This window comes from Sprattus sprattus (genome assembly GCF_963457725.1).
Source record: "Sprattus sprattus genome assembly, chromosome: 7".
Taxonomy (NCBI): domain Eukaryota; kingdom Metazoa; phylum Chordata; class Actinopteri; order Clupeiformes; family Clupeidae; genus Sprattus; species Sprattus sprattus.
In genome coordinates, this window is record NC_137926.1 from 33361947 (window position 1) to 33383863 (window position 21917).

Sequence of the window (21917 nt, forward strand, 5' to 3'; positions counted from 1 at the left end):
CAAACCGAGTGGCGTCTCATTTCATAGGGGAAAGTTTTCAGCCCTTGGCCCTTACAATTGCAAGTGCTAGGGTTAAGACAAAGACAAAGAAAAAAGGGCAAGGGGAAGAATCAAGATTGGGCCTTACTAGCTGTCGGCTAGGGAGCGAAACTATTTTTACACTCCCCACCCAAGTAGATTGGGTGTAATGTTTGTCTTAGTAGCTGTGTCTCATAGATCGCACTTTACGAAGTACACTTTCATACAGTGCACTTTCATACGTAGTGCACTCCGTCGGTGATTAGTGCTGACTCAAATGGAACACTTACGTTAACTCTTTTAGCGGAAGTGACGGACGCAAATCTGCTCGCGCCTACCGCGAAACTTAAAAGAAAAAAAAATAATTAAATAAAAATCTAAACCTGCCGACATTTCTGAAAATAAACGTGCTTCTTGTCAATTTACTGTCCCTAGTTTACCCCTTTCTCCACCCCATGTGGAAACTATGACACAATTCTGTTTTTTTATTTGTTTTGATGTGTTTTTGTGATTTAATTGTACAGCACTTTGGTCAGTGTGAGTTGTTTTTAAATGTGCTTTATACAAACATTTGACTTGACCCCTGAAATCCTGGCAGGATCCTCCGTCTTCTGGCTGAACTCCAGCTGGTATGTACATTTGATTTTGCCTTACCTTCACAGCCTAGCCTTATGAAGTAGTTGCAATGACATTCTCAATGATCTGTCAGAAGAAGCCTATTTCTTTGCAATTCACATACACACCATATGGAAATAAAACATGACAAATCTGTACATGTATGTCCCTAGATTTCAATTAGTTTTAAGAATGATCTACTTAAATCTTAGGCACAATCTGCTTGAATTGGCCTACCTTGACTGACTGTACTTTTATACACATCTCTGTTGTAGTTAAGTTTACCCTGATACAGGAATCAATTAGCAATGGAACACAAAGGCATATGAATTGTTGTTACAAACATCAGAAAAGGCAATAATAAAAACTACAAAACCTCAATGGCACAACATTTTATTGATTAAAATACTTACATATTAATATATTAATGTAATCTTCCCTCCCCCTCCCCACATACTCTACAGCAGCCACCCAGCCCCAAGCGCCACTGCCAAATTAATCTCTCGATGCCACTGCTGCTATTGTACTTTGACGGCCACAGTGACCTGAGGGTCGACTTCAGGCTCTCCAGGGAGTCCTTCAATGCACTCATGGCTGTGCTGGGCACTGAGTGGGACCACAGTTGGCTTGCCAGCGGCACCTCCTATGGCCCTCCGTTCACCAGGTAGTGCACAGGGTGAGTGCAAAGATGCACTCCTCTTCACAGTGGTCCGGCATCCAACTGCAGAGGAACTCCCATGCCTGGGTGCCCGCTTTGTCCATCTTGCTGGATCAGCAGCCTTCAACAGAGTGTTGGTTGGGGCTACCGTCAGGGTGAAGCCCCTGAGCAGAGGATGCAGCCTATTATTTTAACAGGAAGCTGTTCCACTCCATCCAGCTGCAGGCCATCTGTGATGACACATGTATATTTCTGGATGTGTTCGTGGGGTGCACGGGGTCAGTGCACGATGCCAGGGTCCTGAGGAACAGCCCCATCCACTCCATGCACGTTTACCCTCCAACAGGCTACTGTATCCTTGGGGAAGGTGGCTACCCCTGCCTGTCCCAACCCATATCATAACCCCCTTCAGGCAGCCTGTCCGCAACCACCGCAAAGCTCGCTACAACAGCTGCCTGTCGGGATTCTTAAGACGCGATGCCTGTCCATTTTCCTGAAGGCTCTGGAGGTGGATGTGAAGTTTGTGCCAGAGGTCATTGTGTGCTGTAGAGATGGGATTTATGGGTCTTTGAGGGGAGCCGGATCTTGGTGAGCCGTTCCTTTCAAAGAGCCGTTCAAAAAACTGGCTCATTCGGTTCTTTTTTAATATTTATTACGTTTAAAGAAGCCAGCTTAGCGGTAACTCATTTTATCTGGAAATAATCAAAGTCTGATCTGGATTAACTGTAACCATTCCACAAGGTGGTGCTTCACTCTGCTTTGACAGTGACATTACTATTTTGGATATACCCTTTGTACAAATTGTGTGTGTGTAAAGCGGCAATGACTTGTTATTCATGAAACACCTAAACACCTATATAAACATTAAAAAACAAAGCAGACTAAAATTAATTTCTGTGCAAAATAGCTTTTATTGCAAACATTTCCACACAAGAACATTGTTAACAATAGGCTACAGAAAAAACATTTAACAAAACAAAGCAGACTAAAATGAATTTCTGTGCAAAATAGCTTTTATATTAAACATTTCCACACAAGAACATTGTTCACAATGGGCTACAGAAAAAACATTTAACAAAAAAATATTTCAAGTATTCGAAAAAATAAATACAACTAGAACAAATGAGAAGAAAATATGTAAACGAATACAAAGCAGTTCCATACTTTATGGCTTCTTCTGCCTCTCCCTCTTGTCCTGGGGCAAATTAGCGTTAAGGAATTCAAGTGATCTGACCTTTGCAGGCTTGAGGCGACTTCTCTTCTCTGAGATGAAGTCCGGTTTTGGAGAATATTCTCTCAGAGGGAACAGATGTCGCCACAACACACAGCTTCTTGGCCATCAGCTTGCTAAGCCTGGGGTACACAGGGACCCGACTTTCCCACCACTTGAGGGGATCCTCATTTTTTGCAACAAGAGGCTCCTCTAAGTAGGCCCGCACCTCCATGACCGCATCTGCCTGAGGATTCCTGGCTGATACTGTTCCCGCTACCTGCTCAAAGGGGTGGGAGATATAACAATGGGAGATACAACAATTTTTTATGAGATCGTGATATTAGACTGATTACTTTACTTGCACTTACAGTTCTGCATGTTGGTTTCTTATGTGAAATAGTATTTATTGTTACACTAGGTCTCTATTGCTTGTAGCTTAGTTCTCTCCCTTGTACATCACTTTGGACAAAAGGGTCTGCTAAATGACTAAATGTAAAATGTAATGTAAATGATGTCATCCTAGTAAAAAAATAAACTTTTGCCACACTTACATTCTCGTGGAAATAGCTCCAAACAACTGATTCAGTTGCGGCCGCGCTGCCTGCTCCTTCCACTGGTTGCTGGATGGGCTCGCTGCTGCTAGGACTGAGTCTTCCTGCTGCAGTTGTTATCCTCTGGAAGGTCTCATCTGCAGTTTTGGCATCAGCGAAAGCATCCTCTTAAATCGAGGGTCAAGAGCAGCAGCATCTGCAAGGATGTGATTTGATTCAATTCGATTGAATCTAGTCGTCATACTTGCACAAAGACAGTTGACCATGTCTTGTGCTGCCTGTGTTGTTGCCCTCCTCCGGAAATAATTTGTGGCTCTTTGCAGTCCCCTGGCCAGCAGTATGACTTTTGAGGCCGTCACATAGCTATTGAGAAAAAAATAAATATTACTTTATGATACAATTATAAAGCTGATAAACAATGATACATTTTACAATGAACAGATATCTATTATGGTATCAAATATTCATAATTTTGTATCAGGTAAGTTGCATGCATGCCATAGAAATCCACTGCTGACCAGCTGAACAACATACCGGTACCTTTCTGCACTTCAACAGTGACCTCCTCAAATGGCTTCAAAATGGTGCACATTTCCTACACTGTAGTCCATTCTTCTTGGGTTAAAGGACGAACTGGTGCATTGGTGACAGCCAGGGTGGACACGATGGCATTTTTGTTTGTCATAAAACTTTGCAGCATGTTATATGTGGAGTTCCATCTTGTGACACAGTCCTGTTTGGGTCGCAGTTCAGCCATCTTCATTTGGAGCTGTGTTTCTTTAAGTTTTTGTGCAGCCACTGTGCTTCTATGGAAGTATTCCACTGCCTCTTTAACTTTATCAATGCTAGATTGTGGACCTTTAAGGGCATCTCTGACCACAAGATTTATCGTATGTGCTAGGCATGGAAGGTGGCTCCATCCTGTAATTTGAATGGCCTTCCTAATGTTCGCAGCATTGTCCGTTAAGCAGCACACCACTTTCTTGTCAATCCCCCACTCTGTTGCAACACTGGGAAGCTTTTCAGCCAGGTTGTCTGCTGTGTGTCGCTCATTGAACTAAAAACCAGTAGGCAGGAGGTCATTTGGAAATCTTCAATGAAGTGGCATGTTACAGACATGAATGATGTGGTAACCCTTGATGTCCAGCAATCTGTTGTTAGGCATACTGCTGAAACGTTGGACCGGACACCCTTCTCCTTAGTGATGCTGCTTCTCTCTCATACATCTCAGACACTCTCTGGGTTAGTACCCTCCTACATGGAGGAATGTATGAGGGGTTCAGAGCATGGCAGAATTGTTTAAATCCCCTGTCTTCCACAACTTTAAATGGCTGGAAGTCAGTCGCTATCATCTTAGCCAGTTCTTGATCTATCATCCCCTGTCTGAATGGGGTCAAGACAGGAGATGCAAAGAACTGACTCAGAGATGCCTGCCTTCTTCTTGTGGAAACAGCAGTAGATGTGGGCCCAGTGGCATCAGAGGCTGCTGTAGCTGTAGCTGTGGCTTGAGTGATGGTATCACCTGATGTCGAGGCAGAAGAGTCACTTGCAGAGACTTCAGTCTCATTATCGGAGTCATCTGGCTCTCTTCTCACCTCTGACAATTTCACCATTGGGTGTTGGGTTTTCAAGTGCCTATGTAGATTGTTAGTTGACCCAGACTTAAAAGAAATATTTTTCTGGCAAATGTTGCATTTTGCCTGATTGTTCCCCAAAAGACTAAAGTGCATCCAAATGCTGCTTCGTTTTCTTTGGCTCATAATGACAACAACTGGCTCCTCCAAAAATGAGTGCTGCTGCTCTCCAAAGCATGGGCATTCACTCTGTTTCTGACTGTGGCTTTTTTTTTTTAACTGGCGCACGAGAAGGTAGTGTGCACAATGTCGTGTTGCATGTGTGTACAGGCACATGCTGTCCACATGGCAAAAGCATGATGCTCCCCAAATTCTAATAGGCAGGGCAGCTTTTGGCCGCGTTCCTCCGTATCTTTATGGCATGACCCTGCAGGCTTCATTCGGAATTACAAGCAGCGCTTGTGGGCCTATTGGGGCAAAAAGTAGTCTCAACTCAACTCAACTTTATTTATATAGCACTTTAAAACAACTGCAGCTGTCTGCTCTGCCCCATGGTAATACTCTGTTGATGTTTTAATTCAAATTATTCCGCCAGTATCTTTCGTGTTTAAATCAGATCAGATGAAGAAATTGCGAGTGGCATTGCCCCTGTAACTAACAGTGAATACGTTTCTGATACAAAAAGCCTTTTGAGAGGTTAACATTGGATGAGAAGTTATAGTTTGCCATCAAACAACTTTGGCCAGAAAGACCGGAGATAAACATTATCCAACAAACAAAGGATAGGGGGGAAACTTACAACAGATTTTCAGCAGGTATTTGTATGTTTTTCAGCTGATTGTTGAAATAAACGGGAATAACTTCCCTATAATGTCGAATTTGTCCTATGAAATTCTGTATGAGCTGAAGAGCCTTCGTAGACCTAGTTGGTCTTTCTATTGTATCCTACATCAGGCTTTTAATTAGCCCGACATGAGTGCTGACACTTTCAAAGCATTTACATGAGATAAGATACGGTAACTTTTATTAATCCCGTGAGGGAAATTCACATGTTTTAGCAGCAGGGGGTTCGGAATAGGAATAGGGATAACAACATACAATGTACAGTACATTGGAAGCAATTGAATTCAAAAGATAAAAAACAAATAAGTACAATGAAGTGAAGTGAAATGAAAAATGACAAAGATAAGATAGAAGGCCTACAGTGCTGCACAGTTGGAATAGGCTAAATACGGCAAATAAGTTGTTGCTGTTTTGGAGTCCGGAACCCTATGAACCCTAGCAAGCACCACGCAGGGCTGCGCTCCTCCCCACGCAACTGAAAAAAAACGGCTCCTAGCTGGCTGCGACTCGGTTCACATCGTTCATGTTAAAGAGCCGTTCAAAAGAATCGGTTCGTTCGCGAACGTCACAACACTAGTGTGCTGCACTGTGCTCCACAACATCTGCTTGACCAACGGTGACCTGCTGGAGCCAGATCCAGATGTCGGGAAGGCAGTGGCGGACCATCCAGCACCAGTACCTCCAGGAACCGTCTCTGGGGCAGAGAGCAGACAAAGAATAGCCATACAATGTTACACTTAAATTGATATATTAATTGTTTATATGTATGATTATAGTATTTATTCAAGCCACATCCATACTTTACATTACAATAGAAACATGTTAGCATGTATTAAATTAAATAGCTTGTTTTCTTAAAGAAGTTCAACCACATTCATGATCATTAGTGTGCTTGCCCGAAGGGAAGCACACTATTGTTCTTCGTTTTTTACTATGTTTTTTATTCTAGTAGTTTTTCTTGCAGCTAACTACTCCTCGCCCGATTGAGATAGAGACGCCGTTCAAACACCAAAACGTCCGGCCCGATCCGGTGCAAGCTGCTATGACTTTTCGTGGCGGTACTCCTTGCCACTCCTTTTTTATTCCTCTTTTTCCATCACCTTTTTTCTCCATAGACTTGCATGGCAGAACTTTGAGGCATTATGACATCATAATAGGCTCATTAAACTGGCTTGCACCTGTGATTCACTGACAACTCTCACTGACACCTGCGCACGGTTCCTCTTCTCTCTCTGTCCCTCTCCATTCAACTGTATTACTAGGAATATTAAGAGACACCTTCCATACCAGGGCTCTACTCACTCATGCATACTCACTCATGTTTACTCACTCGTGCATACTCACTCATGCATACTCACTCGTGCATACTCACTCATGCATACTTACTCATGCATACTCACTCATGTTTACTCACTCATGCGTACTCACTCATGCGTACTCACTCATGCATACTCACTCATGCATACTCACTCATGTTTACTCACTCATGTTTACTCACTCATGCATACTCACTCATGCATACTCACTCGTGCATACTCACTCATGTTTACTCACTCATGCATACTCACTCATGCATACTCATTTGTGCATACTCATTTGTGCATGCTCATCCAGCAGGGAGAGCTGGAGAGCTGACACCTGCCCCAATTCCAAGGCACTTGTTCTCTCGGTCATGGCCGCAACAGAGCAAGCACACTCTCGTAGTTCGTTCACGAAACGCATTCTAGTTAGTGTGCTTGCCCGAAGGGAAGCACAGTATTGTTATCGTCAAGTTTTCTTTATTAGTGTGCTTGCCCGAAGGGAAGCACAGTATTGTTATCGTCAAGTTTTCTTTATTTATTTATTTATTCCGTACGTTTTTCTTGCAGCTAACTACTCCTCGCCCGATTGAGCTAGAGACGCCATTCAAACACCAAAACGTCCGGCCCGATCCGGTGCAAGCTGCTATGACTTTTCGTGGCGGTACTCCTTGTCACTCCTTTTTTATTCCATTTTTTCATCCCCTTTTTCTCTCATTGACTAACATGGGGAAGGTTGAGCCATTGTGACGTCACCCGCTCTATCAGTCGTTCTCCATTCAACTGTAGGAATATTAAGAGACACCTTCCAGGGCTCTACAGTGCGAGTATTTCACTCGCATAAATAGGTACGTGCAAACTTGAAAAATAATTTACAAGCACAGTGTGCGAGTGACAGACAGTTGTCAATACGGCGCCAAAAAGTGAAGCATTCCATTGATTTCACATGGAAACAACTGACAGGGTCGCGACTCCAGGGTTTTCGACGGGACCTGCGACGGGACCAACAGCAGCAGCAGCAGCATAATCATCATCTGGATTTACTGACATTTTCGGTATATATAAACACATAATATCAATTGGTAACTGGTGTGTTGTATCCTGTTTATGTCTGATACTTTATAAACATTTATGTTTTACGTTAACTTATTACACTAGGCAGCAGTATTGTGAAGTAGAGCTAGAAATGGCTTTGCTAGCTCCCATATTGTAGCTCACACCAGCAACTGCTCAATTTAGGACAGAAAGGAGTTTGGTAAATTAGCTTGTAACTGTCAATGATAACTAGTTATTAGAATATATTAGCCAACGTTAAGTTGACTTCAAAGGGGCAGTCGAGTGTTTAGGTTGTGTCAGCTAGCTTGGAAAGCTAGCTAATAATTTTTGATTGAAGCTTCACGTTAGCCTCTGTAAACGTTTAGCTAGCTAACGTTAGCTAACTATGAGGTAGCATATCCCAAGTAACTTGTTGTGACCGATAGCGTGAGTTAACATTAACCCGTGTCCTGGGAGTAATGATTCATGAGAGACCTTGAATCATTAGGTTAACTGAAAAACGTTTGAGGATGTACACACAGCGTAGCTGTTGTAGTGTGCTCAGTTTTCGAAAACTAGACTGAAACTAAGAAGGATAACTATGACTAAATGTGACTAAAACTAATATGCACTGAATCTAAAATAGCTGCTGAATCTAAAATAGCTGCCAAAATGAACACTGAGATGTATTAATTTTGGCAGCTATTTTAGATTCAGTCTTAAGACAAAAATGCATATTAGTTTTAGTCACATTTAGTCATAGTTATCCTTCTTAGTTTCAGAAGAGGTTTTTCATGGTTGCTAGCTCTAATCAGATGTACTATAGGCTTATAAGAGAAGACTAACTTTTTATGCCAACGAACACCAATAACTAGAACTAATTTGACAGACTATAAACCAATGTGATACACGTGCTCTCTAGCTATACAGTAAAAGTGTTGCTTACGTTTGATACTAGACCTACAGTCTAACTCTAACTGCATTAAGTCTAACATATAGGCCTATCTTACAATAAACTTTAAGTAAAGCTGGCTATGTAACCGCATTCATTCCAATATTGTTGCAGAGATGTTTCCTTTTACCAAGATAACAATTTCAACAATTCACTTAGCTCAGTAAGTCAGTATAACGAGACTCTGGAACTATTAGGCTATGACCAAATGTAACACACTAGACCCTTTCACAATAAACAAGCAAACAAACAAACAAAAACAGAACAACAAAGATACCCTCATATGTCTAAACGTCAGTGGAGCCAAAATATAATGGTTGAGCTTGGTTGCTTGCCAAAATATATTGGAAGAAGGCCCCACTACACTGATTGAGTAGATGTAAATACATGTTAATTCATTGGCACTTGTTCTCTCTGTCACAGAGCAAGCACACTCTCGCAGTTCGTTCACGAAACGCATTCTAGTTAGTGTGCTTGCCCGAAGGGAAGCACAGTATTGTTATCGTCAAGTTTTCTTTATTTATTAGTGTGCTTGCCCGAAGGGAAGCACAGTATTGTTATCGTCAAGTTTTCTTTATTTCTTTATTTATTTATTTATTCCGTACGTTTTTCTTGCAGCTAACTACTCCTCGCCCGATTGAGCTAGAGACGCCATTCAAACACCAAAACGTCCGGCCCGATCCGGTGCAAGCTGCTATGACTTTTCGTGGCGGTACTCCTTGTCACTCCTTTTTTATTCCATTTTTTCATCCCCCTTTTCTCTCATTGACTAACATGGGGAAGGTTGAGCCATTGTGACGTCACCCGCTCTATCAGTCGTTCTCCATTCAACTGTAGGAATATTAAGAGACACCTTCCAGGGCTCTACAGTGCGAGTATTTCACTCGCATAAATAGGTACGTGCAAACTTGAAAAATAATTTACAAGCACAGTGTGCGAGTGACAGACAGTTGTCAATACGGCGCCAAAAAGTGAAGCATTCCATTGATTTCACATGGAAACAACTGACAGGGTCGCGACTCCAGGGTTTTCGACGGGACCTGCGACGGGACCAACAGCAGCAGCAGCATAATCATCATCTGGATTTACTGACATTTTCGGTATATATAAACACATAATATCAATTGGTAACTGGTGTGTTGTATCCTGTTTATGTCTGATACTTTATAAACATTTATGTTTTACGTTAACTTATTACACTAGGCAGCAGTATTGTGAAGTAGAGCTAGAAATGGCTTTGCTAGCTCCCATATTGTAGCTCACACCAGCAACTGCTCAATTTAGGACAGAAAGGAGTTTGGTAAATTAGCTTGTAACTGTCAATGATAACTAGTTATTAGAATATATTAGCCAACGTTAAGTTGACTTCAAAGGGGCAGTCGAGTGTTTAGGTTGTGTCAGCTAGCTTGGAAAGCTAGCTAATAATTTTTGATTGAAGCTTCACGTTAGCCTCTGTAAACGTTTAGCTAGCTAACGTTAGCTAACTATGAGGTATCATATCCCAAGTAACTTGTTGTTTAGGACAGAAAGGAGTTTGGTAAATTAGCTTGTAACTGTCAATGATAACTAGTTATTAGAATATATTAGCCAACGTTAAGTTGACTTCAAAGGGGCAGTCGAGTGTTTAGGTTGTGTCAGCTAGCTTGGAAAGCTAGCTAATCATTTTTGATTGAAGCTTCACGTTAGCCTCTGTAAACGTTTAGCTAGCTAACGTTAGCTAACTATGAGGTAGCATATCCCAAGTAACTTGTTGTGACCGATAGCGTGAGTTAACATTAACCCGTGTCCTGGGAGTAATGATTCATGAGAGACCTTGAATCATTAGGTTAACTGAAAAACGTTTGAGGATGTACACACAGCGTAGCTGTTGTAGTGTGCTCAGTTTTCGAAAACTAGACTGAAACTAAGAAGGATAACTATGACTAAATGTGACTAAAACTAATATGCACTGAATCTAAAATAGCTGCTGAATCTAAAATAGCTGCCAAAATGAACACTGAGATGTATTAATTTTGGCAGCTATTTTAGATTCAGTCTTAAGACAAAAATGCATATTAGTTTTAGTCACATTTAGTCATAGTTATCCTTCTTAGTTTCAGAAGAGGTTTTTCATGGTTGCTAGCTCTAATCAGATGTACTATAGGCTTATAAGAGAAGACTAACTTTTTATGCCAACGAACACCAATAACTAGAACTAATTTGACAGACTATAAACCAATGTGATACACGTGCTCTCTAGCTATACAGTAAAAGTGTTGCTTACGTTTGATACTAGACCTACAGTCTAACTCTAACTGCATTAAGTCTAACATATAGGCCTATCTTACAATAAACTTTAAGTAAAGCTGGCTATGTAACCGCATTCATTCCAATATTGTTGCAGAGATGTTTCCTTTTACCAAGATAACAATTTCAACAATTCACTTAGCTCAGTAAGTCAGTATAACGAGACTCTGGAACTATTAGGCTATGACCAAATGTAACACACTAGACCCTTTCACAATAAACAAGCAAACAAACAAACAAAAACAGAACAACAAAGATACCCTCATATGTCTAAACGTCAGTGGAGCCAAAATATAATGGTTGAGCTTGGTTGCTTGCTAAAATATATTGGAAGAAGGCCCCACTACACTGATTGAGTAGATGTAAATACATGTTAATTCATTGGCACTTGTTCTCTCTGTCACAGAGCAAGCACACTCTCGCAGTTCGTTCACGAAACGCATTCTAGTTTATTTATTTATTCCGTACGTTTTTCTTGCAGCTAACTACTCCTCGCCCGATTGAGCTAGAGACGCCATTCAAACACCAAAACGTCGGGCCCGATCTGGTGCAAGCTGCTATGACTTTTCGTGGCGGTACCCCTTGCCACTCCTTTTTTATCCCTCTTTTTCATCCCCTTTTTCTCTCATTGACTAACATGGTGGAAGGTTGAGCCATTGTGACGTCACACGCTCTAGCCAACTGAAATTAGATCAGTTGAGATAGAAGAAGGCGAAGCTCTCTTAAATGCCATAAGTGGTTAGATAGAGTGCAAAATATTAAAACGAATGTAGTGGCAAGTGGCAACAGTTTCAGGTACAGTTTATACACCCGCTCTAACAGTGTTAACCAGTATGTGAGTAACGTGGGTTTTATTAAGGCATAGCGTGTGTAATGTGTAGCTATTTCATTCCGTTTGTTAACCTTTCCGGCTGTCTGTATACCAGCAGCAGAGCGGAGTATTTTACTCCCATGCCATCTCGGAATGAAATAGCTACACAATACACACGCTATGCTTTAATAAAACTCACCTTTTACGAGACACCAACAGAGGCACAACCGACAAGTCTTACCATTGACGTTCGTTCTGAAACTACAGCCATCCAGGTTAATCCAAGTTGTTGTGGAGAACGACAGTTGCATCAATCATATTTCATTAAAACTTCACACTTCTTACATTGGACATATCCACCAGCCTAATTAGAATCTACTGAGCAGAAATATCTCCATACAGTAGATTTCCCTTCGTTTAGTATCATTTTAAACTTTCCAGATGACTGTATTGTCCCCGCTCGTCAAGTGATACGTGTCCAGAAACAAGGCTCCTTTGACTGGATAGCCAGAGCTAGCATAACTGCCATTGAAATCCAATGGTAATGCTACCTAGCTAGGTATGCTAATTGTCGGTATCCATCGTTAACTCGTTAATCGTTAACCATCATGTCACTGGCTTTAATTTAAGAATGGCATGTTAGTAGTACATTTAATATCAGTACACTTGATTCATTACTTCTGATGTGTTACTTATATATGTTACTTATTAGCAGCTAGCTACCTAGCTAGCCACTATGTGTTCCGATGTGTTTTCAGTTAGCGTTAGCGTTAGCGGCAAGCTAGCTGCTGGAATAGTTGAGTTGAGCTTCAGTTAAGACGCTGCGTACCGTACTTCATCATCACATTCGATTATTTATTACAAACAAATTCGAATTCAGCTGTAGGCATGAGATCTGTATCTTGGAGACTAATCCACTAATCCAATCCATTGCATCCACAATTTAAGTACTGCAAGCTAGACTACTATGCAGTTGACACAACACAGGAGGTCCCTGGGCCTGAGAAGGGAAGGGAAGGAGTTTAATGTAGCTATAATATGGAATTTTAAATGTGCCTAAAACTAGACTAAATTGTAATGAGTTTTCGAAAACTAGACTGAAACTAAGAAGGATAACTATGACTAAATGTGACTAAAACTGTTGTAATGTTTAAGATAGTAGTTCTCTGTTGTACCACCAGGCGGGGCTCTACTATAAAGTGACACTGGCATTATGCATTTCCTTTGTTCTGTGAATGCACGAGTAAAAAGACCTGTGGCTACTCTGTATGGCGACACTTCTAAGATTCTACATAAAGCTACATGTTGATACATCGTTCTCCGTTGTCCGTGTCTTTGGTCAGGTTACTACATAATATGGAATTTTAAATGTGCCTAAAACTAGACTAAATTGTAATGAGTTTTCGAAAACTAGACTGAAACTAAGAAGGATAACTATGACTAAATGTGACTAAAACTAATATGCATTTTTGTCTTAAGACTGAATCTAAAAATAGCTGCCAAAATGAACACTGAGATAGGGGACCCCTTAATCTGCAATTCATGGTTGCTAGCTCTAATCAGATGTACTACCTAGGCTTATAAGAGAAGACTAACTTTTTATGCCAACGAACACCAATAACTAGAACTAATTTGACAGACTATAAACCAATGTGATACACGTGCTCTCTATCTATACAGTAAAAGTGTTGCTTACGTTTGATACTAGACCTACAGTCTAACTCTAACTGCATTAAGTCTAACATAAAGGCCTATCTTACAATAAACTTTAAGTAAAGCTGGCTATGTAACCGCATTCTTTCCAATATTGTTGCAGAGATGTTTCCTTTTACCAAGATAGCAATTTCAACAATTAACTTAGCTCAGTAAGTCAGTATAACGAAACTCTGAGATGCCCTCATATGTCTAAACGTCAGTGGAGCCAAAAAATAATGGTTGAGCTTGGTTTCTTTTTAAAATATATTGGAAGAAGGCCCCAATACACTGATTGAGTAGATGTAAATACATGTTAATTCATAGGCACTTGTTCTCTCTGTCACAGAGCAAGCACACTCTCGCAGTTCGTTCACGAAACGCATTCTAGTTTATTTATTTATTTATTCCGTACGTTTTTCTTGCAGCTAACTACTCCTCGCCCGATTGAGCTAGAGACGCCATTCAAACACCAAAACGTCCGGCCCGATCCGGTGCAAGCTGCTATGACTTTTCGTGGCGGTACTCCTTGTCACTCCTTTTTTATTCCATTTTTTCATCCCCTTTTTCTCTCATTGACTAACATGGGGAAGGTTGAGCCATTGTGACGTCACCCGCTTTCAATTGCTTCCAATGTACTTTGAGGGGCGTCATCCGGGTACTTTCAGTGCCCTGTATTATTTTGGTTTTGTCACGAAAGTCGGTGCTCCAGGGGCTCAAGTGCGATCTATGAGACACGGCCAGTATCTCCATCAACATCAATTGAGCCTTATGGGTGCCTATAGCCCCAACAAAACATTATCTTGCCCTCCAAACAAATTTACATTCACAAGATTAAAGTTCAATGATATACACACAGATATACCCAAGTGGAGGCACACAAATCTCAGGTGAGTAGTGGAAACTTCTTTTACACTGTCTTAATGAAGTCAAGATCATGTGCAATGCCATTAAGGAATAATGGTGGACATTTCATAACTGACCTTTGCATTAACATCCACTGTTGAATCTGGGGTGGGACTTTGTGGCCAACAGTGGTTCATACGGAAATTACTGTGGATCGTTCTGGTTTCCATTGTTGAAATGCTGTGGTTACTCAATGTATTTACCCTATGAGGTGTGCTGTGTGACAATACTTTTTTGTGCACCAGTGCAATTGAATTCTGTGCTGTTAACATTTGGGCATCTGATGTTACTGCTCTGCATTGAATGTGAGATTTTTTTTTTTTCACTTTCAATTCAACAGAAAAAAGTGCTTTTACATAATGATAGTGTGATAATACTGTCAGCCAGGTGTTTTAGTTGTGCATCAACCACTGGTTTGTGTCAGTTGGGCCAGACACACACACATTTAATTGATTAAATCTGCCTGAAGGGCACACTCCATGTGAATGCACTTTGGCAGCTGGTCAGAATTAAATCAATTGGTTTTCTATAAATGACAACTTGATATTAGATCCCTCATGTGATTCTGAGCCACAGACATTGAGGCACCAACTGCTCTGAAGTGAAGGTCTTCATGAATGTCTGCTCCATTTATATTTGAAACCACTTTTACAAAATTTACAGACATATTACATATCTTAGATGCTAATTTTGACCTTCATAGCTTCACAATACGTTTCCTAAACTAAAGCCTAATTTCAATAAAAATATGAGTTGCTTACACACAGTAGTACAGATCTGTCTTGTGAAAAGTGGTGTAAGTGGCCCATGGAATAAGTCCTGTTGGAAATCGAATACATATTTCAAATTCTTGAATCCTTATTTGATCATGCTTCAGTGATGCAATGTGTCTGTGCTGTGCTGCAGCCAGTTCTAGCAGGCTCAAAAGAGTCATGCTCAGTTGGATTGGAAAAGCATTGGTTCATCTTTCTGCAGACATGGACACAATGCACTTACCTAAATTCTACTAGCCAAGCCATTACCTTCTATTACTTGTAGATGTGCCTTTCATCAACTTTACTGAAATACTGTGGCCCACTTGTGCAGTGCTTTTGTAGTTACAGGGATTACAGAAGACCAATACTGCTGACTAGGTTTACATTTTAGGTTTAGGTTTTATTAGCATCACCTACATCTCATAGAAAGAAAGATTTTTCTGTGTTTTATGTATTATGATTATTCTTATTATTTGCTTTGGCTGTACAGAAATAACTGCAGAAACTAACAATTCCTATATACCATATTATACTGAATAAATAGATAAATCTGTTTGTTTTAAGAAACCTGGACCCACGATGGGCCTGAAACATGCTGGCTGGACATTGGCCTACAGTATGATTTACACAAACCCAAGAGAGAAAGAGAAAGATTGAAGCGGGTTTTACAAGACTATTCTTGTATTTTGTTCTTTGCGGAATGGAAGGCCATACTTATTTTCACTGCCATGTCACTATCCAAGATATCCAAGATATGGATATTCCTCGAAGCATGGAGAATACTGTGATGGCTGCTGCCTGAGCCGCACGTCAGCTGTACAGACAGATGGAAAACAATTAAATAGCAAAAAATTGTATTACAGTACAAGTTCCTTACATAGAATATTGTTTACTTGTTTACAGCAGAAAGCATGTAGCCTATTATTTTGATCTTACCTTTGCTCCAGTTTGTAACCCCTGCATCTTTTTACGTAGCTGTGAAGACGACCTGTAAGAAGAGGTTAAGAATGTTGAGACAGGTGACGGGTATTTGATGCATTATTCATGGGGCTATGGGATTCACTAAAGAGGAATGCATTAAGTCTCGATATGAATATGGAAAGGGTGTCTGCATCTTGGATGGAGATCCATCTCGGATTTTTCCAGTGGAGGGGGGCTCGATAGCTGAAGGCTCTGCCTCCTATTGTGCTTTTTGATATTCTTGGAATAACAAGGAAACCTGCTCTCTGGGACTAAAGTGATCTTGGTGGGCAATAGGTGACAACTAATTCCTAGAGGTAATTTGGAGCTAAAATTGCTCAGACAACACCACACATCCACTACGCACCGTAATAAAAGTGTGGATTAGTTTTTCTGCATCTTGGGGGGATATGACTCTGCATAGCAATGGAGGTTAATGCCATGTTAATGCCAAGTTTCCTTATGACAGCACCTAAGCATGTACAAGGAGAAGAGCAGTGATCCAAGGACAGAGCCTTGGGGAACACCCGTAGCTTCTTGAGCAAAGTAGGGACAATAACAATAGAAATTATTTGTTGAATGCAGGTCACGTGAAAAGACTCGTATCCGAAGAGCCAGTCGGAAAATGAACGAATCATTTCTGCTTCCTCTAGCTACCAGTACTGAGCCTATGCAGGTCACGTGGAAAAGGACCCAAAGACCCGTATCCGGCAGATGAACGAATCATAGATCCAAAGATTTGGTTGGCAGAAGAACAAAATATTGATCCGAAGACTCGGTTGGCAGAAAAACGAAACATTGATCCTAAGACTCGGTTAGCAGAAGAACGAAACATTGATCCAAAGACACGGACGGGAGGTGAACGATTTGAACGGTCGGGAGTTGAACGATTTATCTGCTGGATACAAGTCTTTGGATCATTTTTCATGTGACCTGCATATGCTCAGAAGAGGAAACAGAAAGGACTTTGTTCAATGTTGAGGCCATAGTCTGACTGCAGGGGGGTGCTGGGAATACAAACAGTTTAGGTTGAGAGTCTCAGGTGTGACTGCTGTCTCTTTGACCCCCTGGCCAAACACAGGAGATTTGAACGTCCACTTTCTGCGTTATGTTCCAGGCATTTTCCCAGCTCATCAAATATACGACATACTCAAAATGACGGAAGTAACTAAGATGTGTGTGTGTGTGTGTGTGTGTGTGTCAAAACAACACAAACATAGATAAGATGGTCTGACACCTGACACTTCCTTCAGAGAGATGAGGCTTACTTTATTTCACAACAAAGTATGGCCTTTTCCAGCGTCCTCCATCATTCGCACGGACACCCTGAGAAAGATGAGGCTTACTTTCACAGCAAAGTATGGCGTTTTCCAGCCTCCTCGTACGGACACCCCGGATTTATCCCTTTTGCGTTTTTTCAGTTTTGTCTGTTGTTTGTCCTTTTTTTGTATTTTCCATAAAAACTAGCTGTTGCTTCCTTTTCCCAGTATGGTTTGTGTGGTTTGCAAAAACATGTGCTTCACTAGGTCCCCGCTTAGCTGGCTTAAAAAAAAAACACTTAGTTTCACTAAACAAATGCTCAATTTTCTGAACATTGAACCTGTAAATGCTCTGTGGCTTTTTGCAGATCATCTCTCTCCAACTGATACCAGTCCCTCATATAAAGAATTTGGTTTACACAGAGAATCTCTTCTGCTCTAAACTCAATCTGACACAGTTTATTGAACCGCTACTCTCTGTTGAGCCCAAAATAGCCCAAATTGAGTTCTGTGAAGTCCTACCACCGGCACCCATAAAGTTACCTTAACCTCTTAAATACACATACCAGTGCAAAACACACACTTAAAGAACGTGTTGAAAATCAAGAGGTCAAATGCCTATGGGCTTGAGATTATGGATAATGTTGTTGTTGGTCAAGAGGTCATGGTGTCATCTTCTGTTGTGGTGATCATGTGTTTGTTTTGATGTTTTCTTATGTTGTGTGAGATGACTTGAGGACAAGTTTAAAATTGTTGTTATCGATGTGTGAGACTTGAAGGGAAAGGAGGTTATTTGGGGTTGTTTGGTTGAGGTGCTTTAGGTGGACATGCAGAGGTGAGTAAGTCCTACCTTAACTAGGTGTATGTTTGATCTGGTCTGGTGCTCCTCCGTCCCCTTGGTGAAACACAGAATAAAAGAGATGATTGTGAGAGAGTGTGTGTGGGTGAAAAGCAGGTTACACAAAAAAAGTGAATACCGAATGATGAATCCTTCAGTGTCCACTGTAAGAATGATGAGGAGCAGGCATGTGCTGGTGTCTGCCTGTCCTTTAACAGTCTGAAGCCAAGTTTACACAGAGTCGAGTTTGTCTGCGTCCGAAAAAAAGAAACTAATACAGATAGCCCTATCGTTAAAGGTGCAATAAGGATCAATAGCTATTCGCTAAAGGTATGCTAGCAGCTAAAACTAACGAAATCTCTTGAAATGTGCTGACTTTGACATTATGACAAACTAGTTACTCAACGACTGTCCTTACACAGTCAAACATCAAGCAAGTGCAACACAAGACTAAGCAAGACGGCAAATAAGCTACTTACTAGATCGGCAGAAGGTAAACAAGTCAGGTCGGCGGGCTGCGGCAGGCGAAACTACAGAACGCAGTTATATGCCTATCGACCCTGCTATGCCAATGGCACCGACGCGATTCTCCATATTAAATGTCATTGTAGCGCCCCAATTTTTTTTAAGCTGTTATTTTAAGGTTAAACTGCTTATCCTAACCCTAATCCTGAAGCATAATGCACCTTTAAGACGAACACTCTCTATCGGCACACGGTATCTGCAACGATTCGAATCGGGGGTAGAAAGTGAGTAGATTTGAATCTGTACGGGGGCTGGTGTTCGTGTGCATGGATTCACGCAACCTGATGATGTCATTGCCCCACGTGATCACCTCGCAACCTCAGACTGAACCCCTATTCACCCCACTTTCCCTTCATAACAGCAACAACAATTTACATGTATGATGTGGCTACTTTTTCGTGACTTACCTTTTTCTACTGTGCTTAGCTGTTTCTATTGGAATAGTGTGCTGCTCTACCTACATGTGGATAGTTTTTCATGGTCTTACTTACAAGTAATTTTCGAGACAAGCCAGAACACCTGACACAACCGGCATTATTTAATAACTGAATGGGTTGCCATGGAGCAGCGAATGAGGCAGCCGAGTGCAGCAGCTCTCCAGCTTAGCCTGCTGCTATTACACGTGAATTTTGCTAACAGCATTAATACAAGTGTATCGCCCATCTACCCAAATCGATGTGGTTAGGAAAGGGATAATATTGACTAGCCACACTTTTATCTATCTGTTTAATCTATTTGCATTAGACCATTGTATAAAACCGCTTTTTGAAAGTGTCAGCAATAGCCTATATGAGCAAATCTGAAGCGCCACCAACAGTCGTGGGGGATGTACTACAGCCAGTTCATCCCAATCGGCTGGGTTCATCCTGACGCAAATTTCTCTTTACCAGTTCAATCATTACCCAATTAAAAGATTCGATTCGTGTGAAAAATGCCCATACTAGCAGAGGTGTTGGAGGAAATCTTCAAAAGGTGCCTGTGCAGATGAATAGGCTGTGTCATTCTTGTGCATCTTTTAATTGGGAGGAAATGGAATTTATTATCACAACAATGATACCTCAGCAATAAAAAAAGAATACAACCAAACCGTCACAGGCAGTCAGAGAGGTGAACTTAATGTGTAAAGAGAGAGTGGAGGCACTAAAACAAGTTGATCATCAAAGAATATTCAACGGGGTGTCTGCAGGGGCGTTTCTACATTAGGGGCAGGTGGGGCTGTGCCCCACTAGAAGGCGCTGTTGTGCAGAAGTCTCAATCCATTCCTACTTCGTAGCAAACTATATATTTTTTTATATATATATATATATATATATATATATATATATATATATATATATATATATATGCAAAGTAGCGTAAATATTTGTGTGAATACACTTGACACACAAGCATTATAGTCTTGTTTTGGAGTAATTTGATTCATGTGTTTTTCTGCCTGTGTGCTTGCCATAGACATGAATGAACGTTTATGTGTCTATATGGTGCTTGCTTTGTGCAACGTTTCGGGGAGGGCAAAGACCCAGGCTGCCCCACCGTTACCATAAAAACACCAATGAACGCGAACCACACAGTCCAAAGTTAACATTGAGATGTGGGGCAATATAAAATGTGCCTCTAGAAGTAAACTGCATAATCTACGTATTCTACGTAATATAGACTGGAATAATGCGAAACCCGCGAGAACTGTCCCCCGAGACATACAGTGAGTGTGAGATCAATTCCAGTTGCAGGTTAGTTAGCTATCGCTAGATTTCGACAACTTTGGAAGAGTTTTTTAATACAATGGATAACGTTGATTATTGAAAAGGATTAAGACTTTCAGACTAAGACTTTCACAAGGAACACGATGGGACAGAAGAGACTGAACGCCCTCTCCATGCTTTCTATTGAAAACTCGTTCATTAATGGACTGCTGGATTTTAACAACGAAGTCATCGAGAGGTTTGCTCAAGCAAAGAACCGTCGCGCCAACTTCCTTATTAAGTGATCGGCATTGGTGAGTCAAAACTTTTTTTTTTGGAGCTGAAGGAGATCGTCTTTTTGTTTTACAAAGTTTTGTTTAATATAAGCCATTGAAGCTATGTCTATTTAATCTTTTTACTTTAATGCTATATTATTATGCGTACCATGTTGGCGTTCTGAGATTCTTTGCAACGAAGAGCGCGTTTAAAATGTATCGCAATATTATTATTATTATCTTTGTGTCGTGCTGAGCGCTAAAGCATGTGAAATGTATTTGAAATAGGATGTCTGCTCCCTGCTGGCACTAAAAATGCAGCCCATACAGTACCTTGCAGAAGTATTCACCCCCTTGGATGTTTTACCCTTTTATGGCTTTTATAAATCAGTCATTGTCAATATAAGTTGGCTTTTTGGACAAAAAAATAATCACAAAATAGCTCTCTTTAATGTCAAAGTGAAAACAGATTTCTACACAGTTATGAAAATTAAATAAAAATATGTAACGAAAATAAGTGATTGCATAAGTATTCACCCCCTTTAAATAGACTGACCTAATTCAACAGGTGCTAGAAGTCTCACAATTAGTGAAATGGGGATCAGTGTGCAGTGAATGTGTCTCAAGTGATTGTAGTATAACGACACCTGTGTCTGGAAGGTCCATTCACTGGTCAGTATTCAGTAATCAGTATTCCTGGCTACTGATACACCATGAAGACCAAAGATCACCCTAAGAAACTCAGAGAAAAGGTTATTGAAAAGTATAGGTCAGGGGAAGGATACAAAAAAATGGCACTTAACATCCCCTGAAATTCTGTTCATGGAAGAGAGCCACTGTTGAAAAAATGCTCCACTTTGGTCTCATCAAACCACAGAACCTTCCTCCACTTGACCATGGAGACTCCCACATGCCTTTTGGCGAACTGTAGTCGATCCTTTTTTTCAACAGTGGCTCTCTTCCATAAAGCTTTGATTGGTGAAGAACCCAGGCAACATTTGTTGTATGCAGAGTTTCTCCAATCTCAACTGCTGAAGCTTGAAACTCCTTCAGAGTAGTCATAGGTCTATTGGTGGCCTCTCTTACTAGTCTCCTTCTTGCACGGTCACTCAGTTTGTGAGGACGGCCTGATCAAGGCAGATTTACACATGTGCCACAATCCATCCATTTC